Source organism: Arachis ipaensis, chromosome B3 (genome assembly GCF_059453495.1).
Source record: "Arachis ipaensis isolate K30076 ecotype BB chromosome B3, ASM5945349v1, whole genome shotgun sequence".
Taxonomy (NCBI): Eukaryota; Viridiplantae; Streptophyta; class Magnoliopsida; order Fabales; family Fabaceae; genus Arachis; species Arachis ipaensis.
The window spans coordinates 43,627,140-43,653,152 of NC_142438.1; the positions used below are offsets into that span (position 1 = coordinate 43,627,140).

At 37.9% G+C, this 26,013-nt stretch overlaps 1 protein-coding gene and 2 non-coding genes across 3 annotated transcripts in view; 1 reads left to right on the forward strand and 2 right to left on the reverse strand.

Annotated features, from left to right (window-relative positions):
- LOC107633033 (AP2-like ethylene-responsive transcription factor PLT1) overlaps positions 1–26,013 on the reverse strand; it is a gene marked incomplete at its 5' end in the record, with an annotated part of 80,944 nt that overhangs the window by 46,541 nt on the left and 8,390 nt on the right. The gene's annotated exons all lie outside the window — the stretch shown is intronic.
- Positions 9,108–9,214, reverse strand: LOC148570452 (small nucleolar RNA R71). The gene has a single exon (XR_015908436.1). It is a non-coding gene; the product is annotated as a small nucleolar RNA R71 (small nucleolar RNA).
- LOC148570453 (small nucleolar RNA R71) lies at positions 25,220–25,327 on the forward strand. Its single transcript, XR_015908260.1, has one exon. It is a non-coding gene; the product is annotated as a small nucleolar RNA R71 (small nucleolar RNA).

The following is a 26,013-nucleotide window of genomic DNA, read 5'->3' on the forward strand; positions in this document are numbered from 1 at the left end:
TAGTTAGTTGTTGCATTGTATAATAGATTGCATGTGTAGTTAGTTGCTTGCATGTATGTACTACTTGGTTGAAGTGATGAATTCTCTTCCAAGAAACTATTTTAGAGCATTTCACTAATTTGAATTAAAATTTTTGTTAAACTTGCTTGAAGAAATTTAATTTGGAACATGATTTTAGAACTCGAACACACAAAACCAGTGAGCTTTTTGAACCTACTTGATTGGTTGCATTTTATCAACTAATGTTTTATTATGGTGTGTGTTGTTCTCTCTAAAATTGTGATATTTGTCTTGCTTGATTCTATATTTCCATTATTTGATGTATGCATGCACTTAAGTTATTGAGGCCTTTGTTTCACTATAGCTCACATACCCATATGGCCTTACCCTTTCATTATCCTTTGCAAACCAATGTTGAGCCTATTTTACCCCATTTGTTCTTTATTTTAGCACATCATTAACTCTAAGAGAAAAACAATAAATGTCTCTAATTTAAATCCTTTGTTAGCTTAGACTAGTGAAAGTGTTCATGAATTAAGTGTGGGAAAATTGGGTATGGTAACATTTGGTTTAGGAATTGGATATGTTATACTTTTTGTAAAAATGTAAAAGGAATGTTGAGGACATGTTCATGCATTCAATACCTTAATCGTATGCATTGAGAAAAAAAAAAAAGAAAAACCAAAAATAAAAGAAAAAAAGGAGAAAAAAATAAAAAGGGGAGAAAATGCCCCCAAAGTAAATGGTAGTAGCAATGCATATGAGTTGTACTCAAATTCGGATGCATGAATATGTGGAAAACATAGTTAATGGGTAGTTAGATTTATATTCTGATTACATAGATTGTCTTAAGTTAGGTGGGAAGTTTAGGTTAATCAAGGATTCAGATTTTAGTCTACTTGACCAAATACAATCCTACCTTGACCCTAACCCCATTACAACCATTAACAAACCTCTTGATATGTGTATTCGTGCATTAAATTTTTGTTGATTAGTAGAAAAAGATCAAATCTTAGAAAGCAAGATTAGTAGAGAACCGAGAGAATCGACCCTAAAACACTAGAGTGATTAGAGTGTACACACTTCCAGTGAGGATTTGATGGTCGATTCTTTGTTCTCGGCTTTCATGAGCTTTCTTCTTGCAAGTCTATTTGTATTTCGTTTTGAGATTTGAATTAGTGGAATCCAGTTCATATTTGTTCTTGAAAGATTTATTTACTTTTAACCAAGTAGATAGAAGCATTTTTGTATGTAGTTGCATTCATAAAGATAGGTTGCATTTAATAAGTCCTACCATCCCTCTTCACTCTTTCGGTTCTCTTGAGCTTAGCATGAGGACATGCTAATGTTTAAGTGTGGGGAGATTGATAAAATACTATTTTACGGTTTATTTTGTATTGAATTGAGTGGATTTTATCAACTATTCTCACACTTATCCATATAAATTGCATGTTTTTAAGTTTCCTTCCTAATTGTGCTATGATTGAAAACATGCTTCTTAGGCCTTAAAATCGCAAATTTTTAATCCTCTCTTATTACCATTTGATGCCGTGATATGTTTGGTAAGTGTTTTCAAGGTTTATAGGGCATGAATGGCTTAGAGGATAGAAAGGAAGCATGCAAAAGTGGAAGAAACACAAGAAATTGAAGTTTTGGAAAGCTGACTACGACACGCATGCATGGACGACGCGTACGCGTGACTGGTGCAGCAGGCAAGCGACGTGTACGCGTGAATGACGCGTATGCGTGACCAGAAATTCGTTCAGTGACGCGTACGTGTGGCTGACGCGTACGCATGACAAGCGTCACGTGCCTCAGTTATAAGAAAACACTGGGGCGATTTCGGGGCTGCTTTTGGCCTAGTTTCAAGCCCGAAAATGAAGATTAGAAGCTGCAGAGTGGGATGAATCAGGGGGGATGATCCATCATTCACTTTTCATTCATACACACATTAGGTTTTAGATGTAGAATTCTAGACAGAGAGGCTCTCTTCTCTCTCTAGGTTTAGGGTTTCTTCTTCCAATTTCTCCTTAGGTTTAGGTTTTAGTCTTATTTTAATTTAGTTTTCTCTTACTTTTATTTATTCTAGAACTTTAGTTATCTACTTCTCTTATTGATTCCTTTATTTTGCTAATTTAGTTTATGAGTTCATGTTTTACTCTCAATTTTCATTAATGCAATTTATGTTTCATGTTTCTTGTTGTTCAATTGCTTTGCTATTGTTATTTCTTTGTTTTGGTTAGTCTAAGAATTTTCTATGTCTTGTCAATTTTCTATGTTTTTATTTTATGCCTTCCAAGTGTTTGATAAAATGCTTTGGTGGATTTTAATTTAGATTTTTATGTTTTTTACTTGGATTAATTAATTAGAGACTCTTGAGTTATCAAAATTCTTTTGTTGATTGGTGATTGAAAGTTGTTAGTTGACTTGAGCCTCACTAAATCTAGTCTTTGATTAGGACTTGTGAACTTAAGTCGATTTTACTCGCTTTACTTTCCTTCATTTGTTAGAGGATAACAAAGTAAAAACAATTTACATTTACCATCACAAATGACGACGATAATGAGGATAGGACTTCTAATTCTATTTCCTTGCTAAGAGCTTTCTTAGTTATTAGTTTATTTTCTTTCCATTTTACTTTCTTGTTTCTTATTACAAAATCCAAAAATATGTTGTTCCATAGCCAATAGTAAACTACACTTTCCTGCAATTCCTTAAGGGACGACCCGAGATTTAAATACTTCGGTTAATTTTATTGGGTTTGCTTAAGTGACAAACAATCTAAATGTTGATTGAGGTTTAATTGTCGGTTTAGAACTATACTTGTAGGGCGATATTTTTGTGTGAAAATCTTACCGACATGTTTCCTCCGTCAATCAACAACAATGCCTCATTGACCACATTCAGCAATATGTAGACTAAGAGCAACTCCAACGCTAAGAAATCTAGTCCCTCTTCTCACATATAGGAACCCAATTACCATTGGAGTGAAGAGTGAAGAGAGACCATTTAGGTGGATCAAGGCTGAGAGTTCCTCTAAAGAAGAACTTACAACAACCAATAATTTCTTGTCATGTGGAAAGTTAATAAAAAAAATTTAAAAACATAATATATATATATATATATATATTAAACAATTAAATCATAATTAATTTATTAATAATTATAATAATTAATTATATTAAATAATCATTAATAAATATTATTATGACATTATTGTTTATATAAGTAATAGTTGTAAAATTAGCCGTTTTAATTTCTTTAATATTAATATTTTTAATAGTGAATTATTTTTGAATTTATAAATTTTAATAATATTATTATAAAAAATAGTAACCACATTTATTTTAATTATTTTAAATTAATTAAGTGGGTTTATAATAGGGACTAAAGTTAGTCCCTTCTAATGGAGAAGAGAGAGATACTTTGCGTTCTTATTTACTGTTTATGATGCAAAAACTAATGTGGAATTACTTTTTATGACAAGTGGATCATAAATAGGACTAAAATGAGTTTTCTACTAGAGATTGTCTAACACAAATTCGAAATAATGATTGCTTTGAAGGAAGAATGAGGGAGGACAATGACGATGACAGACAACGACGCAGCTCCTCTAGGATTTTTTTTATTCACTTTTTTGGGACTTATACATTAGAATAAGGGCATTAAATCCTTTTCATAATAATTTTTTTATTTAAAAAAATAAAATTTATTCATTTCTACCTCAGTAGTCACCCAAACTAATGATAAAGAGTGTGGAGTCACTGTTTTTTATGATCACGTGTACACTAAACTAAATCGAAACAGAACTTCTTTAACAATAGGTTAATTTTGTCCATTATTAGCCATTTTTTGTTTGTACATTGAAATTTTAATTTTGTCGTATGTATTTTTATGACTCCAAAAATTTGTACGTATATTTTTTTTCTATTTACTCATTTTTTTTTGTTTGATTAGTGGGTTAACAAGTATTAATGTGTCTAACATATCTTGTAATTCATTATTTAGCCATTAACAAAATTAGTGAAAATATTTATACCAAAATATGTAATAATTAAATTTAAAATTTAACCAATGAGAAATGATTTTACTTGCTTTCAACATATAATAATTACTATATTATCTTTCAATTTTTTTAAATAACATTAGTAGTTAAATTTGTAGATATTTTTTTATAATTCATGAGTAAACTTTTAAACTTTCTTACTCTTATGTTGAATCGATTTGAACAAATACAATATAATATAAGATAAAGTTTGCCTTTAAAATATCTTTTTTATTATCACAACAAAAGAAACTATTATTAAGAATAACTTTTGTTAAAATTTACATATAACTATTTTATAATATAGTATTATATACATTATTAGAATCAAAGCAACATGACTAACATTATTAATTGTTGAAACTTACCAACATATTTTATCTTTTTAAGTTAAAGTAGTTGTATTTATTTTTAGAAATAATTTCATATTTTTTTATTAGTTTAAATACCAACCAAAACTGCTAAAGATAAGATAAATGAACAATATCTTGTCTTAACTCTTGTAGAATGATAAAAAAAGATTTGTGTCTAAATTCTTGAATTATCCACACATAAAATAACAATTATTGATACATGTCATTTCTACAAAAAAAAATTTTTTTGTTGCAATAGAAATAGAAGTAATATTGATTATTCAATAATTAAAGTTGATTTATCCATCCAATACAACCATTTCTTCATCAAAAGGCAAATCCTGATTATGTGTTAAAAAAAAGTAAGATATTACTCAAGCATTTATCAAGTATTTTATAACCGTACATACTAACTAAGGAGTCTTTTTCCAAATTATGAATTTGATTCTAACTAACAATATTGCTTAAGAGAGATCGAGTTAGATCTTGAATATGAAATCCTCAATTACAGTTGATAATATTTTAAATCGTAAGTGTACCCTATTTCTTCTATTATGAAAAAATATACGCAACACTACTTGAATTAAAAGTTAGTGCATTTCACTCTTTGAGTGAATTTCAATCGAAATCAAACTTCGAAAAAATGTTATTGTCATATCCCTATATCATAAACAAAGCCAAAACTCCTTTGCCATGATACACAACCGTAATAACTTTATCAAATGTTATATTTTTCTTCTTAGATGTGTTACAAAAGCCAATATGGTCGAGGTTATTTATTTCAATTGATTCTTCTCAAAATTTAGTTTTCTTATAATAACTATATCAAATAAGCACAATTGTTTAATCTCATTATCTCACATGATAATTCTACACATAATGCATAATAGTGTTAAAATTCAATCAATTTAAAATGATTAACAATTAAAAAACTTATATTATTGTAGTTAATAAAACTTATTTTTCATGTTTAGTACTATTCTTCATTGATATAAAATATCATTGAGATAGAGCTCATGCTAATAATTATGATCTTGAGATATTACTCGTGTTAGAAATATAAATATTCATGTTGTCTCTTTCTATCAGCTTAAACTTTTGAAAAAAATGATATCATGACGTATTATTAGAATTCCATGTCAGCATATCCAAAAGAAATTCTTGCTTGATGGGGTACAGTAGAAATATAATCAACCATGTTGTCTTCTTGGTAGCACAAATCCCCACACCTTCACACTGTTGTACCAGCAACTATACTGGGTCGTCCAAGTAATACCTGAGCGTGTTAGGGTCGATCCCACGAGGATTGTGGTTTGAAGCAATCTATGGTTATCTTGCATCTCTTAGTCTGGCAGATCAAAAGGAGTTGTTGATTGTGAAAGGAATACCAAATTGTAATAAAGTTAAAGAATTGAGTTGAAAGGGATAAAACCAGTTGGATTAAATCAGTGAGAGGAATAGAGCTAAGGATTGGAGTTGCTTTGCTTTTCTGAATTAACTCTGGTACTATTGTCTTCTCTGCTTGTGAATGATCTTTTTCTATGGTAGGCTGTATGTGATCAATGCCATAGGGCCGTGGTCATTGATCTCCTCTGCTATAGATTAAACACCATTAGTCATGGTCATCCAATCTGACGAAGAGTGAAGCGTTTAGCAAGTCATTCTTTTGGCGATCCTACTCAAAACGCCACAGACAAGGTCGAATCTTTCGGATCGAGAACGCTGCTTTTTTGGATTCTAGCCTATACTACGGAGACCCTAATCTCCCCAAAAATTGACCGAATTGGTATCTTGAGAAGTCCCCAACAAAATCGTGGATTAACCGTCTGAGAGATGTATAAACATAGCTGTTGGCTCGTGCTTTCCAGTCACGTATTCACACGAACCCAAGTGGATGCGGGTGTTTGTCAGGCACGTTCATCTTAATGCAATGAACAGAGCTAATTTGTCAGATCATCCTATTCACCACGATGAAGATTGGATATACATCTTAGAGATAGATCAAACACGGATCAGAGAAGAAATAGTAATACTTTTATTAATTCATAAGACTTAGCAGGGCTCCTCCCCTCAAACTAGGAGGTTTAGAAACTCATACTGAGGTAAAATACAATGATAAACATGTATGATGGTAAAACACTATGTAAAACGTGAATAATGGTTGTATGGTAGTATATATGTTGTTCCAATGATTATGTAAAATACACTTTAAATACTAAACAGATGACTAGTAAGGGTAAAACATTCTATTTAGTGCTAAAATCCACTTTTGGGGCCTACTTGGTGAGTGTTTGGACTGAGCTTTGATGAGATCCACATGCTATGAGGTCTCTTAGGCGTGGAACGCCAGCTAGGGGGTCCACTTTGGGCATTTGTACATTGGTCTCCGCTCTTTGGGCGCTGGACGCCTGGAAGGGGGCAGGTGGCTGACGTTGGATGCCAGTTTTGGGCCTTCTAATCCGAAGCAAAGAATGGATGATAAACCATTATTTTATAATTTATATTGTGTTTAATTTTGTGGTTTTATCAAATCCTTACCCACTTATTCATATGATAAGCATGTATTTACAATTTCTTCCCAAAATCACTCCATGGTTGAAAACTTGCTTCCTAGAGACTTTTAATTATGTATTTTAATTCTCATTTATCCCATTCGATGCCGTGATCTGTGTGTTAAGTGTTTCAGGCTTCATAGGGCACGAATGACTTGGAAATTCGAGAGGAGGCTTGCAAAAATGAAAGGAACACAAGAAACTAAGGAGATGACCAGCGAGCAATGACGCGAGCGCATGGCCACGCGAACGCGTGAATTGGAGAATTCGCAACAACGCGGATGCGTGCCTGATGTAAACGCGTGGATTGGAGTCTGCACGAATGATGCGAACGCGTGAACCACGCGAATGCATGGCAAGGAAAAACGCTGAATGACGCGAACGCGTGGATGACGCGTACGCGTGACCCGTGCGATCTGCAGAAATAACAGAATTCGCTGGGGGCGATTTCGGGCCGCATTTTGACCCAATTTTCGGCCCAGAAACACAGACTAAACCTAGGGAACATGTAGAAACTCAAGGACGCATCCACACACATTCAGATTCTACACATTAGGATTACTCTTAGTTTTAGATCTGAATCTAGATTAGTGTTACATTGATAGTTTATGCTTTTGCCTTGGATTGTGGATGTTGAAGAGCCATTACCTCCGTCGAAGACATTACTTTAGTTTGTTTCTTTACCCCCTTATTTTTAATTAATTACTCATTGACTATGTTCAGATAATTATGTTGCGTTTTGAATTTATTAATATATGAAGTTATTTTTATTTTAATTAATTTTAATTCTCTATTTTATTTTATTTAATTATGTCTTCTCATATTTTTATGATTATTTCTTTCATGTCAATGGAGTAAAATTTCTACTTGACATGGGGTTGATTAAAATGAGATACTTGAGTTGGAATGCTCAAGTGCTTGGTTGAATTGGACGTTGTTAGCTAATTCCATACCTACTAACACTAGACCTCCCTAAGGGAGAGGACTAGGAATTGAGGGTGAGAGTTAGTTTAATCACCATACTTTTCCTTATTTAGTAAGGGGTAACCGAGTGAGAACAACAACCTTTTTACACTACACTACACTTGAGAAGATTCAAACAAGGATAAAAATTCCATTTAATTATTCCCCCAGTCAAGGCCCTTTATTCAGAGTATCAATAACTATTCTTAGTTTATTTTTATTGCTTTAATTCACAATTATTTTAATTACTCATTATCAAACTCAACTTTCTGGGAATTTTCTAACTAATAAATTAGCACTCTTTCCTGCAACTCGTTGGGAGACGACCTGGGACTCATACTCCCAGTATTTTATTTCTAAAATTAGTGACAACCCCTTTTAAATTGGTGAGGCAGATCTTAGCCGGTTAAGAGCTATACGTACAATGCTGTCCTCTTAATTGGAATCTCTAAATTGGTTAACTTCTGCCACGCATCAATTTTTGGCGCCGTTGCTGGGGAGTTGCAATAGTGTGCTAAATTATTAATTAGTGTATATATTTTATTTTTATTTGCATATTTTATTTTTATTTCTATTACCATGAGTTACATGTCTTCCTCATTGAATGACGCGTTCATTGCCTGATCCGAGTTTAGTCCCATTTGATCCTAAAATTGAAAGAACTCTTTCACATATTAGACGAACTCGACGTCGATTAGCCTCTAAGGGTAGTGAAGTGATTATTATCAATTCACCAGTCTCATCTGAGGGCGAATATGAACCGCCACCTAAGAGCGAGACAAGCTCATTTACTACTAATCCAGTTGATTTATGTGCAGAAAACATGGCAGCACCTAGAAGGATTACTCTCCAGGAGGCAGGAGCCCCAGATTTTACACTACAGCCGTATCAAGTGCATCACCCGACTCCAGCTGCAGATTTTGAACTAAAAACCACACTGATCAACTTGATGCCCAAGTTTCATGGCTTACCTGCTCAAGAGCCTATCAAGCACCTTAGGGATTTCCAGACAGCCTGTTCTACTGTTAGGAGTCATGGTGCAGATGAAACTTCTATTCTGTTAACCACTTTCTGTTTTCTCTTGAGGGAAAGGCGAGGGAGTGGTACTACTCCCAACCTGAAGCAACTGTTACCAACTGGGATACACTCAAAAGAGAATTTTTGGAAAAATACTTCCCAGCTGAAGTCACAGATAGACTGAGAAAAGAGATCTCCTGCATTGTTCAAGGTGAATCAGAGACTCTCTATGAATATTGGGAGCGCTTCAACAATCTCCTAGATGCATGTCCCCATCACATTATTGGTAAACTAGTATTGATCAGCTACTTCACTCAAGGCATGAACCCCCAGGATAAGACTACACTGGAAGGTGCCAGTAATGGTTCTTTGAAAAAGTACAAAACCGCAGATGAAGCATGGCAACTGATCAGCGACTTAGCTGAGTCCACTAGGAATCACAGATAGAGGCGCAATCCCAAAGCTGTTGCAGAGATTTCCTCTAGCAAGGAAACTACTGCTCTCACCCAGAGCATATCTGAAATGACCAACCTACTGAAGCAGATGTAGTTAAATCAATAACAAGCACAACAAGCTCAACCTTCACCACAACAAAGCCAACAGTTAGTTCCACAAAGTGTATGCGGGATCTGTGCTGATTATAGTCATTATACTGATGAATGCCCACAGCTCCAAGAAGACAACACTATGGCAGCCACTCATAACTTCTATGACCGCCTGAATCAAGGATACAATCAACAAGGTGGCAACTACAACCAAGGTGGCAACAATAACCATGGATGGCAAGATAACTCCAACCAATGCTGAAGAGATAATTCTAACCATGGCTGGGGGGATAACTTTAATAGAGGAGGCAGAGACAATAATGGAAACCAGAGGTGGAATAACAATAACAACAACAGACAGCAGAATCAGAACCAACCTTACAGGGCACCTCACCTAAGACAATCACAAGGACCCCAGCAAACCCAACAACAAGTTTCTCAGACTGCTTATTCTAATTCCTCATCAAATAACGAGATGCTTCGTTCTCTTGCGCAAGGACAACAAGACATGCATGCGCAGCTGAACTCTAGTCTGAATGGCTTGACTGTCACTTTACAAGCTCTTGTCTCCCGGATGGATTCCTCACTTAATTCCACACATCAACCTTCAAGCTCTAATGGAATCCCTTCTCAACCACTGTCTAATCCCAAAGGTGGCATCAACGCCATCACTTTGAGGTCCGGAACCACATTACAGGAGAGGAACCATGAGGAGCCAAACCCACCAGAAAACGTGCCAGCAGAGGATGCGGTGGAAGTGGAAGATGCTGAAGAGGAAGAGGACGTACAAGACATAGTTGAAGAAGAAGAAGTTCAACCACAGAATGAAGCCCCAAGGGATGCTGAAGCTACAAATCACACCTTTCCTATTCCCTTTCAACAACTTGCAAGGAAAACCAGAAAGCAGATGGAACTTGACCCCAAAATAGTAGAAATATTCAAAAATGTCAAGGTAATTGTTCCCCTTTTTTATGTTATTCAACAGGTACCTAAATACGCAAAATTTCTAAAGGATTTGTGCATACATAAAGATAAAATTAATGAATTAGAAACTATTCCTTTAGGTAGTTCTATATCTGCTTTAATGGGAAGTATACCTGAAAAATGTAGTGATCCAGGTCCATGTATGGTTAGCTATACCATTGGAGGTGTGATATTTTCTGACTGTATGTGTGATTTAGGAGCATGTGTTAGTATAATGCCTTTGTCTATATATGATACTTTGAGGCTCCCTCCCTTAAAAAGGTCGGCAGCTTGTTTTGTGTTAGCAGATAAAAGCATTATTACAGTAGTTGGAATTGCTGAAGATGTACTAGTGAGCATTAAGGGGCTTACATTTCCCATTGATTTCTACATCCTGGAAATGCCCCCCAATGACTCAGGAAGACCATCATCAATCCTGCTTGGAAAACCATTCCTGAAGACTTCAAAGTTCAAGCTGGATGCATTCTCAGGAACTTACTCCTTTGAGATAGATGGCAGAACAGTGAGTTTCAGTTTAAATGAAGCTATGAAGCATCCTCCGGAAGATCATTCTATCTTCCAATGCGACATTATTGATGAAACTGTAGCTAAAGTTCACCAGGAAAAATTAGAAGAGAAGTATATGGAGCAAGGTCCAAGTGTGGGGACACTTTCTGAAAACAATGAGAAGACTTTACCATTATCACCCGCCCCAGATGATCCAGAGCCTAGCTATGAGCAGAAAGTAAAATTAAAGCCCTTTCCTCCACACCTCAAGTATGCTTACCTTGAGGACAAGCAGAAGTTCCCAGTTATCATTGCAAGGGAACTCACTTCTCAACAAGAAGAACAACTACTCAGTGTGCTGAGAAAACATAAGAATGCAATTGGATGGAGCTTGGCGGATATAGTAGGCATTAGCCCCCAAGTTTGTGAACATAGAATATTCTTAGAAGAGGGAGCAAAGCCTGTCCGTCAGCCTCAAAGAAGATTGAATCCCACCATCTTAGAAGTTGTCAAGAAGGAAGTGACCAGGCTACTTGAAGCAGATATCATTTACCCGATTTTAGATAGTGAATGGGTCAGCCCAGTTGACGATTCGGATTTCCTGTCGGTAAAGAAATTCACAAATATATGATCGCGTTGTAAGTATAGCTTCTAAACTAACAGAAAATCCTTTCGTACAAACGTTTGGTTGTCACAAGTAACAAACTCAATAAAATTTATAAACCGAAGTATTCAAACCTCGGGTCGTCTTCTCAAGGAATTGCAGGGAAGTATGATTTATTATTGGTTATGGAAAATAGTATTTTTGGGTTTTTGAAAAAGGTTTGAATGAGAAAAATAGATTGCAGTAATTAATAAATCAATAGCTAATAAAACTCTTGGCACGATATGAAAATTAGAAGTCCTATCCTAGTTATCCTTATCAATGGTGATGAGAATTGTATTTTGCTCCCCACTAAGTCAACCTCTAACTATGAAGATAAGTCAAGTGGATAAATCAATTTAACACCTAAAGTCCTAGTCAACTCCTAAGGAAAGACTAAAGTTATAGGAATTTAAATCAATCAGCAAAGATAACAATTATCAATCACGATGAGTTTGACAACTCAAGAGTTACCAATTAATCAACCAAAGCCAAAAGGGAAAAATCTAAATTATTTATATAAATAAAGGAAATCAATCATAATTCTGAAATACCTCAAATTATATTAAATAGAAAATCAATCTAAACATAAAGAGTTCATAAACTAAATTGAGAAAATAAGTAAAAGGAGCATTGAACCTGGAACTCAAAAGAAATTGTAAGTTGAAATAATAAGAAATCCTAAATCCTTTAAGAGGAATCCTAATCCTAAATCCTAAGAGAGAGGAGAGAACCTCTCTCTCTAAAAACTACATCTAAATTATGAAAAGTGAATAATGGAAGACCTCCTCATGAATGGATGCATTCTCCCACTTTATAGCCTCTAATATGTGTTTTTTGGGCCAAAAACTGGGTCAAAAATAGCCCAAAAATCGCCCCCAGCAATTTATGTTATGTTCAGGTCGCGGCAAAGTGATACGGAGGCGTCGTCCACGCGTTCACGCGGATTGGGTTTTCGCCAGGTCACGCATTCGTGTGATCCACGTGTTTGCGTCGCCTGGCTTCAGAGCAGCTATGGCAAATTATATATTGTTGTAAAGCCCCAGACGTTAGCTTTCCAACGCAATTGAAACCATCTCATTTGGACCTCTGTAGCTCAAGTTATGACCATTTGAGTGCCAAGAGGTCAGGCTGGACAGCTTTAGCAGTTCCTTCAGTTTCTTGTATTCCTTCCACTTTTGCATGCTTCCTTTCCATCCTCTAAGCCATTCCTGCCCTGTAATCTCTGAAATCACGTAACACACATATCATGGCATCGAAAGATAATAAGAGAGGATTAAAGTTAGTAATTTAAAGGCCAAAGAAGCATATTTTCAATCATAGCACAAAATCAGGAAGGAAAACGTAAACTCATGCAAATCATATGAATAAGTGTATGAAAGATTGATAAAATCCACTCAATTGAGCACAAGATAAACCATAAAATAGTGGTTTATCACCAGTACAAGTAGTACCCAAGAAGTCTGGAGTCACAACAATAAAGAATGAGCATGGAGAGCTTCTGACAACTAGAGTACAGAATTCATGGAGAGTTTGCATTGACTATAGGCGTCTCAACCAAGCCACTCGCAAGGATCATTACCCCTTGCCATTCATTGATCAAATGCTTGATCGCCTGTCAGGTAAATCTCATTATTGTTTTTTAGATGGTTATACAGGATACTTTCAAATTCATATAGCTCCTGAAGATCAGGAGAAGACCACTTTTACATGTCCCTTTGGAACTTATGCTTATAAGAGAATGCCCTTTGGCTTATGCAATGCACCAGCTACTTTCCAAAGATGCATGATGAGTCTTTTCTTTGATCTTATTGAGAACTGTATAGAGATTTTTATGGATGATTTCAGCATATATGATGGTTCATTTAGTCTTTGCTTGGATAGTTTATCTAGAGTGTTAGACAGATGTGTTAATACAAACCTTGTATTAAATTTTGAAAAATGTCACTTTATGGTCAAACAAGGAATTGTATTAGGATATGTTGTGTCTAATACTGGCATTTCTGTAGATCCAGCAAAGGTGGATGTTATTTCTAGTTTACCTTACCCCTCCTCCTTGAGGGAAGTCCGTTCGTTCCTTGGCCACGCAGGTTTTTACAGGAGATTCATTAAGGACTTCAGTAAGGTAGCATTACCTTTATCCAGATTGCTGTAGAAAGATATTGAGTTCGAGTTCAGTGAAAGCTGTATGCAAGCGTTTGATAAGCTGAAGACCGCCCTGACTCAAGCTACAATTGTGAGAGGACCATACTGGAGCCAGCCATTTGAAATCATGTGTGATGCTTCCAACCATGCAGTAGGAGCAACGTTGGCTCAGCGCGAAGGTAAGGACCCTTTTGTAATTGCTTATGCATCTAAGACCTTAGATGCTGCTCACTCTAATTATACTACTACTGAAAAAGAGCTTCTTGCTATTGTTTTTGCTCTGGATAAATTCCAAGCCTACTTACTTGGTACTAAGGTAGTAGTGTACTCAGACCATGCAGCTCTAAAATATTTATTAGCTAAAAAGGAGTCCAAACCAAGGCTAATACGTTAGATATTGTTGCTACAAGAATTTGATTTAGAAATTAAGGATAGGAGTGGTAACCAGAATTTAGTGGCAGACCACTTGAGTCGCCTTGAGCACATTAAGGGTGACTCCACTCCTATAAATGATAATTTCCCATTTGATAACTTACAAGCAGTATCTGAAGTAGTTCCTTGGTATGCACCTGTAGCTAATTATCTAGTTAGCCACACTTTTCCTCCAAATTTTACTAAGCACCAAAGAGACAAGCTGAAAAGCAAGTCCAAATATTATATATGGGATGATCCATATTTATGGAGGTGCGGTGCTGACCAGGTAATTAGACGGTGTGTGCCTCAATCAGAATTTCAGTCTATTTTAGAGGCTTGCCACTCATCTGAGAGTGGAGGATATTTTGGCCCTCAAAGAACAGCTAGAAAAATTCTAGATTGTGGATTCTGGTGGCCTACTCTTTTTAAAGATGCTGCTGAATTTTGTAAATCTTGTTCCCCATGTCAAAGGTTTGGTAATATATCCAAGAGGGATGAGATGCCTCAACAGATTATGCTTTTCTGTGAAATTTTTTATGTTTGGGGCATTGACTTCATGGGTCCATTTCCAAATTCTAATGGTTACTCTTATATACTGTTAGCCGTAGATTATGTTTCTAATTGGTGGAAGCAATTCCTACCCGCACTAATGATGCTAACACTGTTGTTTCCTTTCTTAGAAACCATATTATCTGTCGCTTTGGATCACCACGAGCAATCGTGAGCGATCAAGGCACCCACTTTTGTAACAGGAGACTAACAGGATTATTGAAAAAGCATGGGATAATTCACAAAGAAGCAACAACTTATCATCCCCAGACCAATGGGCAAGCAGAAATCTCTAACAGAGAGATTAAACATATTCTAGAGAAGATAGTAAAACCCCATAGGAAGGAGTGGAGTGCCAGACTACAAGACGCACTCTGGGCATATAGAACAGCGTACAAGACACCCATTGGGATGAGCCCCTTCCGCCTGGTATACGGAAAGGCTTGCCACCTCCCCGTAGAGGTGGAACACAAGGCTTTCTGGGCTGTGAAGGAGTGCAACATGAATCTTATGAAAGCCGGTGCTGAAAGAAAGCTGCAACTAGCAGAACTAGAGAACCTCCGCCTAGAAGCATATGACAACTCCAGGCGTTACAAGGAGAAAATGAAGGCTGTCCATGACAAGCACATTAAAAGGAGAGAATTCAGACCAGGGGATTTAGTTTTTCTTTATAATTCCAGACTGAGGCTCATGCCGAATAAACTGAGATCAAGATGGGAAGGTCCATACAGAGTAGAAAAGGTAGAACCATACGAAGTTTTCTACCTGCGTCATCCTACTAACTCCAAATTTCTAAAGGTCAATGGACATCGCCTAAAGCTTTATCATGGTGAGAAGATGAAGAATCAAAAGGAACTAGAGATTTTCCTCTTGGAAGACCCACCAAGAGAAGCAAAATGAGCCTAAAGAGCGTCCAACTTAAGGACGTAAAAGCAAAGTGCTAGGTGGGAGACAACCCACCATGGTATGATTGTTCTGTTTCAGTCTTAGTTTTATTTTTACTTTATTTTTATAATGTTAATGACTCTTCTCATCATCCCTGCATATAGCTGCATATATTTTGCATGAGCATTTTGCATATTCTAAAAAAAAAAAAGAACGCACGCGACACGGCAGCGTCGCTGACGCGTGATGCACATAAACTAGTTATGCTACGATTTAGGAAATTGCACGATCGGCAAAATTCCTTCCGGCAAGTGCACCGGTTATCGTCAAGTAAAAACTCACAATAGAGTGAGGTCGAATCCCACAAGGATTGGTTGAGTGAGCAATTCGGATTAGAAGTGTGTTCTAGTTGAGCGAAATCAAGATTGAGATGAGAATTGCGGAATGTAAAATTGGCGGGAAAAGTAAATGACAAGAAATTGAAATGGCGGAATCTTAAATTGCAAGGAATTAAAGAGCAGAAACTAAATTGCTGAAATTAAAAGGGAATGGGGGTGTTGCATGAATTGAGTTGCAGAATGTAAAGAGAAAGTGGAAATCAGAAATGGGGAATTCATTGGGTTATAGGAGATATTGAGATCTCCGAATCAAAACATGTTTATCTCTTCCTCAACCAATGCGTTCATTGAATTTTGCTTGGCAATCTTATATGATTGGATCCCAATCCCTTGGCTCACCAATTCTCTCTAAAAACAAACAAATTCCCAATCCCTTGGTTTAAATGTTCATAAGAAGAGATGATGCTTGATCACTGATTATACCACACAATTTCATGAACCACAATTTGGTAGGATTACATGTCACAATATCCATCCAAACCCCAATCCAATTCACTGTGAGAAAGCTTCTCTAGCATGAATCCTCCATTCCTTTCCCAAGGCTCCGAAGGATTCCAAGTATGGGTAGTTTCTTTCCCAAGACAACTACTCAATGGAATTAGATCGAGAAGCTTTCTAACAAAATTCAAGAGAAAAGATTGAAGAAGAAGATAAACTATTATTGATTCATTGAATTACAATAGAGCTCCCTAACCCAATGAAAGGGGGTTTAGTGAATCATAGCTCTGAATTCAATTACAAAGAAAAGGAAAACTAGCTAAAAGTGAAAAGTAAAAGTCCCCTTTAACTTAACTCCTATCCTATTTATACACTTTCTATATTGAGCTTCAGTTGTGCTTCTTGGGCTTTGAGGCCTCTCCTTGCTTTCCTTTTGCCTTGGGTTTATGATCCATAATCTTGATGAGGTTGTTGATCCAAATCCTGTAACATTTATTGAGCCAACTTAGTGATAATCAAATAATGACACATGACTCAATAAATTGAGATTTCAAACTCATCAATCCTTCAGGCCCAATCCCATAAACCATGATATTCAATTGGGTTTCATACCAAAGTAAGTTTAAGTTAATATTTGTGCTCAAAGACTAACTTAAATCACAATATTTTTGGCCCAGAAACCTTTTCCAAGAGTGGCGTTTAAGTTGTAGTTTAAGCTTAAACTGCAGCTTAAACGCCAGACACTTCCAGTGAGGCCTTTTGTAGAAGCACGTTTAAGCTTCAGTTTAAGGTTAAACTGAAGCTTAAACGTGGAAATGGAAGAAGGTAGCCCTGGAGAGTCACGTAGTCGAACACGTTTAAGCTTCAGTTTAAGGTTAAACTGAAGCTTAAACGTGGAAATAGGAAGGGCAGCCCTGGAGGTCGAACACGTTTAACCTCCAGTTTGAGGTCAAACTGGAGGTTAAACGTGGAAAAGGGTGGAGGCATACTGGAGGTCGAACACGTTTAACCTCCAGTTTGAGGTCAAACTGGAGGTTAAACGTGGAAGCTTAGAATGGTAGCCCTGGAGGTGTCGAACACGTTTAACCTCCAGTTTGAGGTCAAACTAGAGGTTAAACGTGGAAATGGAGAGAGCAACCCTGGAGGAGAAAAGCTGTCGAACACGTTTAAGCTCCAGTTTGAGGTCAAACTGGAGCTTAAACGTGGAATGGCTCCCTGGTACTCTTCCTGGTTCTGGCGTTTAACCTCCAGTTTGAGGTCAAACTGGAGGTTAAACGTGGAACTCCTCCCTGAGTGGCATTATCATTCTGGCGTTTAACCTCCAGTTTGAGGTCAAACTGGAGGTTAAACGTGGAATGCTTCTTTAGTGAGGCTTTTCATTCTGGCGTTTAACCTCCAGTTTAAGGTCAAACTGGAGGTTAAACTTCAATTCCAGCATTTCTTATCCTTCATGATTTTGACGTTTAAGCTCCAGTTTAGGCTTAAACTGGAACTTAAACTCCACATGTGATATTCAAGCTTCCTTCATTGATTTTGTTGCTTCCTTGCTTAGCCTCTTCTTCCCTGAAATCATTCAAACAATTGCATCAAAGTCTTGCAAAATTTCATGAGAAATCTTCCATTCATAGCATTTAAGTATTATAACTAAAACTCATGGAATATGCATCAAAATCATGTTGTTTGGATGGTTCATTGCTTTGTTCTTCATTTAACCATTTTTGGTTACTTTAAGCTCAAGAAAATGCATAAAACAACTAAAACTAACAGAAAAATGCTAGTGAAACTAGCCTATGATGCCTTGGCATCAACGCGTCCACGTCACCAGTGCGTTTTGAAGAAAAGAGAATTGGACAGCAAGTCACGCGAAAGCGTGGCTGGAGGTGTGCCTTAGGCACAAACATGCCCACGCGTCCGCGTCACCCACGCGGCCACGTCATTTGGAAAATAAGCCTCCCACGCGTTCGCGTCACCCACGCGAACGCGTGACCTTAAAAATCGACGTAAAAGAGGTGTATGGCAGCAAGTTGCGATGAAGCTGGGCTGGAATGATACTAGAAGCACCAGCCTCATCACGCAACCGCGTGCCCCACGCAGCCGCGTCGGCCTCCAAACATGGCCATTCACGCGATCGCGTCACCCACGCGAACGCGTCACCCTAAGTTTTGGCAAAATGTGTTTAACACAGAGAGTTGCGCGAACGCGTCGCTGCCCTCGCGCCGATCGCACATTTCAGGTCACGCGACCACGTGACCCACGCGTCCGCGTCACCTGTATTTATCGCACATCATGTGACTGTGTCACTCACGCGTCCGCGTCACGTGCGGCGTACAGAATATCCAGATCAGCCAAAATATCTTATCTTTTCTTCTCCTAAATCATTATTTTTCTTTTCCCTTATTATTTCATTCTTCCCCCTTCCCCCTTCTCTACCCATTCTCACTTTTTACCTTCTTCTTCCTTATCTTTCGCATCCATTACCAAGGTTCTTTTCTTTCTCTCTTTATTTTCATTTTTTCATTATTTTTATTTATGTTTACTTCTTTTTTTTCTTTCATTATCTACATTCTATTTTCCTTTTACTTTTCTTTTTATTCCTTTAATTGGTGTTAGAAATTTATTTGGGTCATTATCTTCTTTCATATTTTGCTTGAGTTATTATGTATTGTTTGACAATTATATATATTACTTTTCAAAAGGGTTGCTTGTATGACTAAATTTACTATTTCCAATAACATATTTAACATGCATGCCAAGTGTTTGTGAAAACACTCATATGACATTACACATTATTTTTACTCACTACTTTAATGCCTGTTTTTCACAAAACTCCTTTTATATTTTATTAATTTAATTGAGTTGTCAATACAAACAGGTTATTAGTTTGAAAGACTTGGTAATCTAACTTGGACATTGAATGCTTGACCTATGCTACTCATGCCTTTGCCGGCATGCCAATAAACATCTCGCATTCAATTGCCATCACATGCATTTGTTATATTACCTTTGATGAACTTTTCACATGTAGTCTAGACCATGTGTTAACGACATCCTTCGTTACCGTGCATTGATTACCACTCATATTATTCGCTCCCTTGCTCGAACCCTTCACTTTACACATTACTTTCTCTTTCCTTTTTCAGGATGGCCACCAAGAAAGGAAAGGAGAAAGCTACTTCCAAACCACCAGCAAGGAGAGGAACAAAAAGAGCATTAGTGGCAGAGCCATCTTCAACAGCAGTAAAGCCCTCAACAAAAAGAATCAAGAGGATCATTGGTGCACGAAATTGTGATGTCCAGGCTCGAACAATCCCTGGTAATGGCTCCAAAGCTTGGTGCTTTGATCTTAATTCATAATTGTCACAACTTCGATACAACTAACCAGCAAGTGCACTGGGTCGTCCAAGTAATACCTTACGTGAGTAAGGGTCGAATCCCACGGAGATTGTTGGTATGAAGCAAGCTATGGTCACCTTGCAAATCTCAGTCAGGCGGATTTAAACATGATACTTTATTAGATTAAAATAAACAATAAAAGGGATAGAGATACTTATGTAGGTTCATTGGCAGAAATTTCAGATAAGCGAATGGAGATACTGTGCCCTTTCTTTTTCTACTTTCCTACTTCTTCCTTCAATCCTTCTTACTCCTTTCCATGGCTGGCTGTATGCAAGGGCATCACCGTTGTCAGTGGCTACATCCCCTCCTCTCAGTGAATCATATGCTCACGCACCCTGTCACGGCACGGCTATTCATCTGTCGGTTCTCGATCATGCTGGAATAGGATTCACCCTCCTTTTGCGTCTGTCACTAACGCCCAGCACTCGCGAGTTTGAAGCTCGTCACAGTCATTCAATCATTGAATCCTACTCAGAATACCACAGACAAGGTTTAGACCTTCCGGATTCTCTTGAATGCCGCCATCATTCTAGCTTACGCCACGAAGATTCTGGTTAGGAGATCTAAGAGATACTCATTCTAGCTTAATTCATGTAGAACAGAAGTGTTTGTCAGGCACGCGTTCATAAGGGGGAAGGATGATGAGCGTCACACATAATCATCACCTTCATCACGTTCTTGGGTGCGAATGGATATCTTAGAAGCGAAATAAGAGGAATTGAATAGAAAACAGTAGTACTTTGCATTAATCTTTGAGGAACAGCAGAGCTCCACACCTTAATCTATAGAGTGTAGAAACTCTACCGTTGAAAATACATAAGTGAAAGGTCCAGGCATGGCCGAGATGGCCAGCCCCTATGATCTAAGAACCAGGCGTTCAAAGATGATCCTAAGATCCTAAGATGATCAAAAGATGCCCTATACAATAGTAAAGGGTCCTATTTATAATAAACTAGTCACTAGGGTTTACATGAGTAAGTAATTGATGCATAAATCCACTTCCGGGGCCCACTTGGTATGTGTTTGGGCTGAGCTTAAGTGTAGCACGTGCAGAGGCTATTTGTGGAGTTGAACGCCAGTTTCTGTGCTAGTTTGGGCGTTCAACTCTGGTTTTGGATCCTTTTCTGGCGCTGGACGCCAGATTTGGGCAGAAGGCTGGCGTTGAACGCCAATTTACGTCGTCAATTCTTGGCCAAAGTATGGACTATTATATATTGCAGGAAAGCCCTGGATGTCTACTTTCCAACGCAATTGGAAGCGCGCCATTTCGAGTTCTGTAGCTCCAGAAAATCCACTTTGAGTGCAGGGAGGTCAGAATCCAACAGCATCAGCAGTCCTTTTTCAACCTCTGAATCTGATTTCTGCTCAAGTCCCTCAATTTCAGCCAGAAAATACCTGAAATCACAGAAAAACACACAAACTCATAGTAAAGTCCAGAAATGTGAATTTAACACAAAATCTATTAAAAACATCCCTAAAAGTAACTAGATCCTACTAAAAACATACTAAAAACAATGCCAAAAAGCGTATAAATTATCCGCTCATCACAAGACCAAACTTAAATTGTTGCTTGTCCCCAAGCAACTGAAAATCAAAATAGGATAAAAAGAATAGAATATACTATAAATTCCAAACTATCAATGAAACATAGCTCCAATCATATGAGCGGGACTTATAGCTTTTTGCCTCTTGAATAGTTTTGGCATCTCACTTTATCCATTGAGGTTCAGAATGATTGGCATCTATAGGAACTCAGAGTTCAGATAGTGTTATTGATTCTCCTAGTTCAGTATGATGATTCTTGAACACAGCTTCTTTATGAGTCTTGGCCGTGGCCCTAAGCACTTTGTTTTCCAGTATTACCACCGGATACATAAATGCCACAGACACATAATTGGGTGAACCTTTTAAGATTGTGACTCAGCTTTGCTAAAGTCCCCAATTAGAGGTGTCCAGGGTTCTTAAGCACACTCTTTTTTTTTTTGCTTTGGACCTTGACTTTAACCGCTCAGTCTCAAGTTTTCACTTGACACCTACACGCCACAAGCACATGGTTAGGGACAGCTTGGTTTAGCCGCTTAGACCAGGATTTTATTCCTTTAGGTCCTCCTATCCACTGATGCTCAAAGCCTTGGGATCCTTTTTATTTGCCCTTGCCTTTTGGTTTTAAGGGTTATTGGCTTTTTCTGCTTGCTTTTTCTTTTTCTTTCTATTTTTTTTTCGCCTAATTTTTTTTTCTTCTTTTTTTTTTTTCTGCAAGCTTTGTTTTTTTGCTGCTTTTTCTTGCTTCAAGAATCATTTTTATGATTTTTCAGATTATCAAATAACATGTCTCCTAGTCATCATTCTTTCAAGAGCCAACATATTTAACATTCTTAAACAACAACTTCAAAAGACATATGCACTGTTCAAGCATACATTCAGAAAACAAGAAGCATTATCACCACATCAATATAATTAAACTAAGTTCAAGGATAAATTTAAAACTCATGTACTTCTTGTTCTTTTGAATTAAAACAGTTTTTATTTTAAGAGAGGTGATGGATTCATAGGACATTCATAACTTTAAGACAGAGTTACTAACTACTAATGATCATGTAATGAAGACACAAACATAGATAAGCACATAACATAGAAAACGAAAAACAGAGAAGTAAGAACAAGGAATGAGTCCACCTTAGTGATGTCCTTGAGCTCTTCTATGTCTCTTCCTTGTCTTTGCTGCTCCTCCTTCATTGCTTTTAGATCTTCTCTGATTTCATGAAGGATGATGGAGTGCTCTTGATATTCCACCCTTAGTTGCTTCCAATAATTGTGTGGAAGAAAATGTATCCCCTGAGGTATCTCAGGGATCTCTTGATCTGCAGTCAAATGTTCTACCACTGAGCTATAGACCCTTGATAGAAGCTTTTGTCTTCCCTTTCCTCTTTCTAGAGGCCTCTCTGGCCTTAGGTGCCATCAATGGTTATGGAGAAAAACAAAAAAGCTATGCTTTTTACCACACCAAACTTAGAATGTTGCTCGCCCTCGAGCAAAAGAAGAAAGAATAGAAGAATAAGAAGAAGATATGGAGGAGATGGATGGGAGTGAGTATTCGGCCATATGGGTGGGATTGGGTGGGAGAGAGATATTGAATTTTTGAAGGTAGTGGGTGTATGGATGTGAGTGGTAAATGGAAAAAAAGAAGGGATGATCATGAATGGAAAGAGAGATGATGAGGTAGGTGGGGATCCTGTGGGGTCCACAGATCCTGAGATGATCCTGTGGGGTCCACAGATCCTGAGGTGTCAAGGCATTTACATCCCTGCACCAATTTAGGCATGTAAAATGCCCTTGCACACAACTCTGGGCGTTCAGCGCCAGGTTGGTGCCCCTTTTGGGCGTTCAACGCCCATTTGCTGCCATTTCTGGCGTTGAACGCCAGAACCATGCTTGTTCTGGGCGTTCAGCGCCAGGATGCTCCTATTCTGGGCGTTCAACGCCAGAACTATGCTCTGTTCTGGCGTTTGAACGCCAGACAGATGCTCCTCCAGGGTGTGATTTTTCTTCTGCTGTTTTTGATTCCGTTTTTGAATTTTTTGTTTATTTTGTTACTCCACATGATCATGAACCTAAGAAAACATGAAAAACAATAAAAATAAGAATTAGATACACATTGGGTTGCCTCCCAACAAGCGCTTCTTTAATGTCAATAGCTTGACAGTGGGCTCTCATGGAGCCTCACAGATGTGCAGAGCTTTGTTGAGACTCTCCAACACCAAACTTAGAGTTTGGATATGGGAGTTCAACACCAAACTTAGAGTTTGGTTGTGGCCTCCCAACACCAAACTTAGAGTTTGACTGTGGGGGCTCTGGTTGACTCTGCTTGGAGAGAAGCTTTTCCTGCTTCCTCTCTATGGTTGCAGAGGGAGATCCTTGAGTTTTGAATACAAGGGAGTTCTCATTCCATTGAAGGACTATTTCACCTCTGTCAACATCAATCACAGCTCTTGCTGTGGCCAGGAAAGGTCTTCCTAGGATGATGGATTCATCCTCTTCCTTTCCAGTATCCAGGACTATGAAATCAGTAGGTATGTAAAGGCCCTCAACCTTTACTAATACATCTTCTACTTGTCCATAAGCCTGTCTTCTTGAGCTGTCTGCCATCTCTAGTGAGATTTTAGCAGCTTGCACCCCATAGATTCCCAGTTTCTCTATTACAGAGAGGGGCATGAGGTTTATTCCTGAACCAAGGTCACACAGAGCCTTAAAGATCATGGTGCCTATGGTACAGGGTATTATGAACTTTCCAGGATCCTGTCTCTTCTGAGGCAATGTCAGTTGATCCAGATCACTTAGTTCATTGATGAACAAGGGAGGTTTAACTTCCCAAGCATCAATGCCAAACAATTTGGCATTCAGCTTCATGATTGCACCAAGAAACTTGGCAGTTTGCTCTTTAGTGACATCCTCATTCTCTTCAGAAGAGGAATACTCATCAGAGCTCATGAAGGGCATAAGGAGGTTCAATGGAATCTCTATGGTCTCTAGATGAGCCTCAGAGTCCTTTGGTTCCCCAGAGGGAAGCTCCTTATTGATCACTGGACGTCCCAGGAGGTCTTCCTCCTTGGGATTCACGTCCTCTCCTCTCCTCACAGGTTCGGCCAGGGCACTTATGTCAATGGCCTTGCACTCTCCTTTTGGGTTCTCTTCTGTATTGCTTGGGAGAGTACTAGGAGGGATTTCAGTGATCCTTTTACTCAGCTGGCCCACTTGTGCTTCCAAATTTCTAATGGAAGACCTTGTTTCATTCATGAAACTTACAGTGGCCTTAGATAGATCAGAGACTAGATTTGCTAAATTAGAAGCGTTTTGTCCAGAGTTCTCTGTCTGTTGCTGAGTTGATGATGGAAAAGGTTTGCTATTGCTAAACCTGTTTCTTCCACCATTGTTAAAGCCTTGTTGAGGCTTCTGATCCTTCCATGAGAAATTTGGATGATTTCTCCATGTTGAGTTATAGGTGTTTCCATAAGGTTCACCTAAGTAATTTACCTCTGCTATTGCAGGGTTCTCAGGATCATAGGCTTCTTCTTCAGAAGATGCCTCTTGAGTACTGTTGGATGCAGCTTGCATTCCATGCAGACTCTGAGAGATCATATTGACTTGCTGAGTCAATATTTTATTCTGAGCCAATATGGCATTCAGAGTATCAACTTCAAGAACTCCCTTCTTCATAGGCGTCCCATTGCTCACAGGATTCCTTTCAGAAGTGTACATGAACTGGTTATTAGCAACCATGTCAATGAGTTCTTGAGCTTCTGCAGGCGTTTTCTTTAGGTGAATGGATCCACCAGCAGAAGTGTCCAGTGACATCTTTGATAGCTCAGATAAACCATCATAGAATATATCCAGGATGGTCCATTCTGAAAGCATGTCAGAAGGACACTTTTTGGTCAACTATTTGTATCTTTCCCAAGCTTCATAGAGATATTCACCTTCTTTCTGTCTGAAAGTTTGAACATCAGCTCTAAGCTTGCTCAGCTTTTGAGGAGGAAAGTACTTGGCTAAGAAAGCCGTGACCAGCTTATCCCAAGAGTTCAGGCTGTCTTTAGGTTGAGAATCCAACCATAATCTAGCTCTGTCTCTTACAGCAAAAGGGAAAAGCATGAGCCTGTAGACTTCAGGATTTACGCCATTAGTCTTAACAGTATCACATATCTGCAAGAATTCAGTTAAGAACTGAAAAGGATCTTCAGATGGAAGTCCATGAAACTTGCAGTTCTGCTGCATCAGAGAAACTAACTGAGGTTTCAGCTCAAAGTTGTTTGCTCCAATGGCAGGAATGGAGATGCTTCTTCCATGTAAATTGGAATTAGGTGCAGTAAAGTCACCAAGCATCCTCCTTTCATTATTATTATTTTCGGCTGCCATCTCCTCTGCCTGTTCGAAAATTTCTGAAAGGTTATCTCTGGATTGTTGTATTTTAGCTTCTCTTAATTTTCTCTTCAGAGTCCTTTCGGGTTCTGGATCCGCTTCCACAAGAATGTTCTTATCCTTGCTCCTGCTCATATGACAAGGAAGAATGGCCAGAAAAATGATAATAATAATAGAGATCCTTTATACCACAGTATAGGGATCCCTTTGTAAGTAGAAGAAGAGGGGGAGATAAAGGATGTGATGTAAAGGAAGAAACACAACTGTGAGGATTGGAATGTGAGATG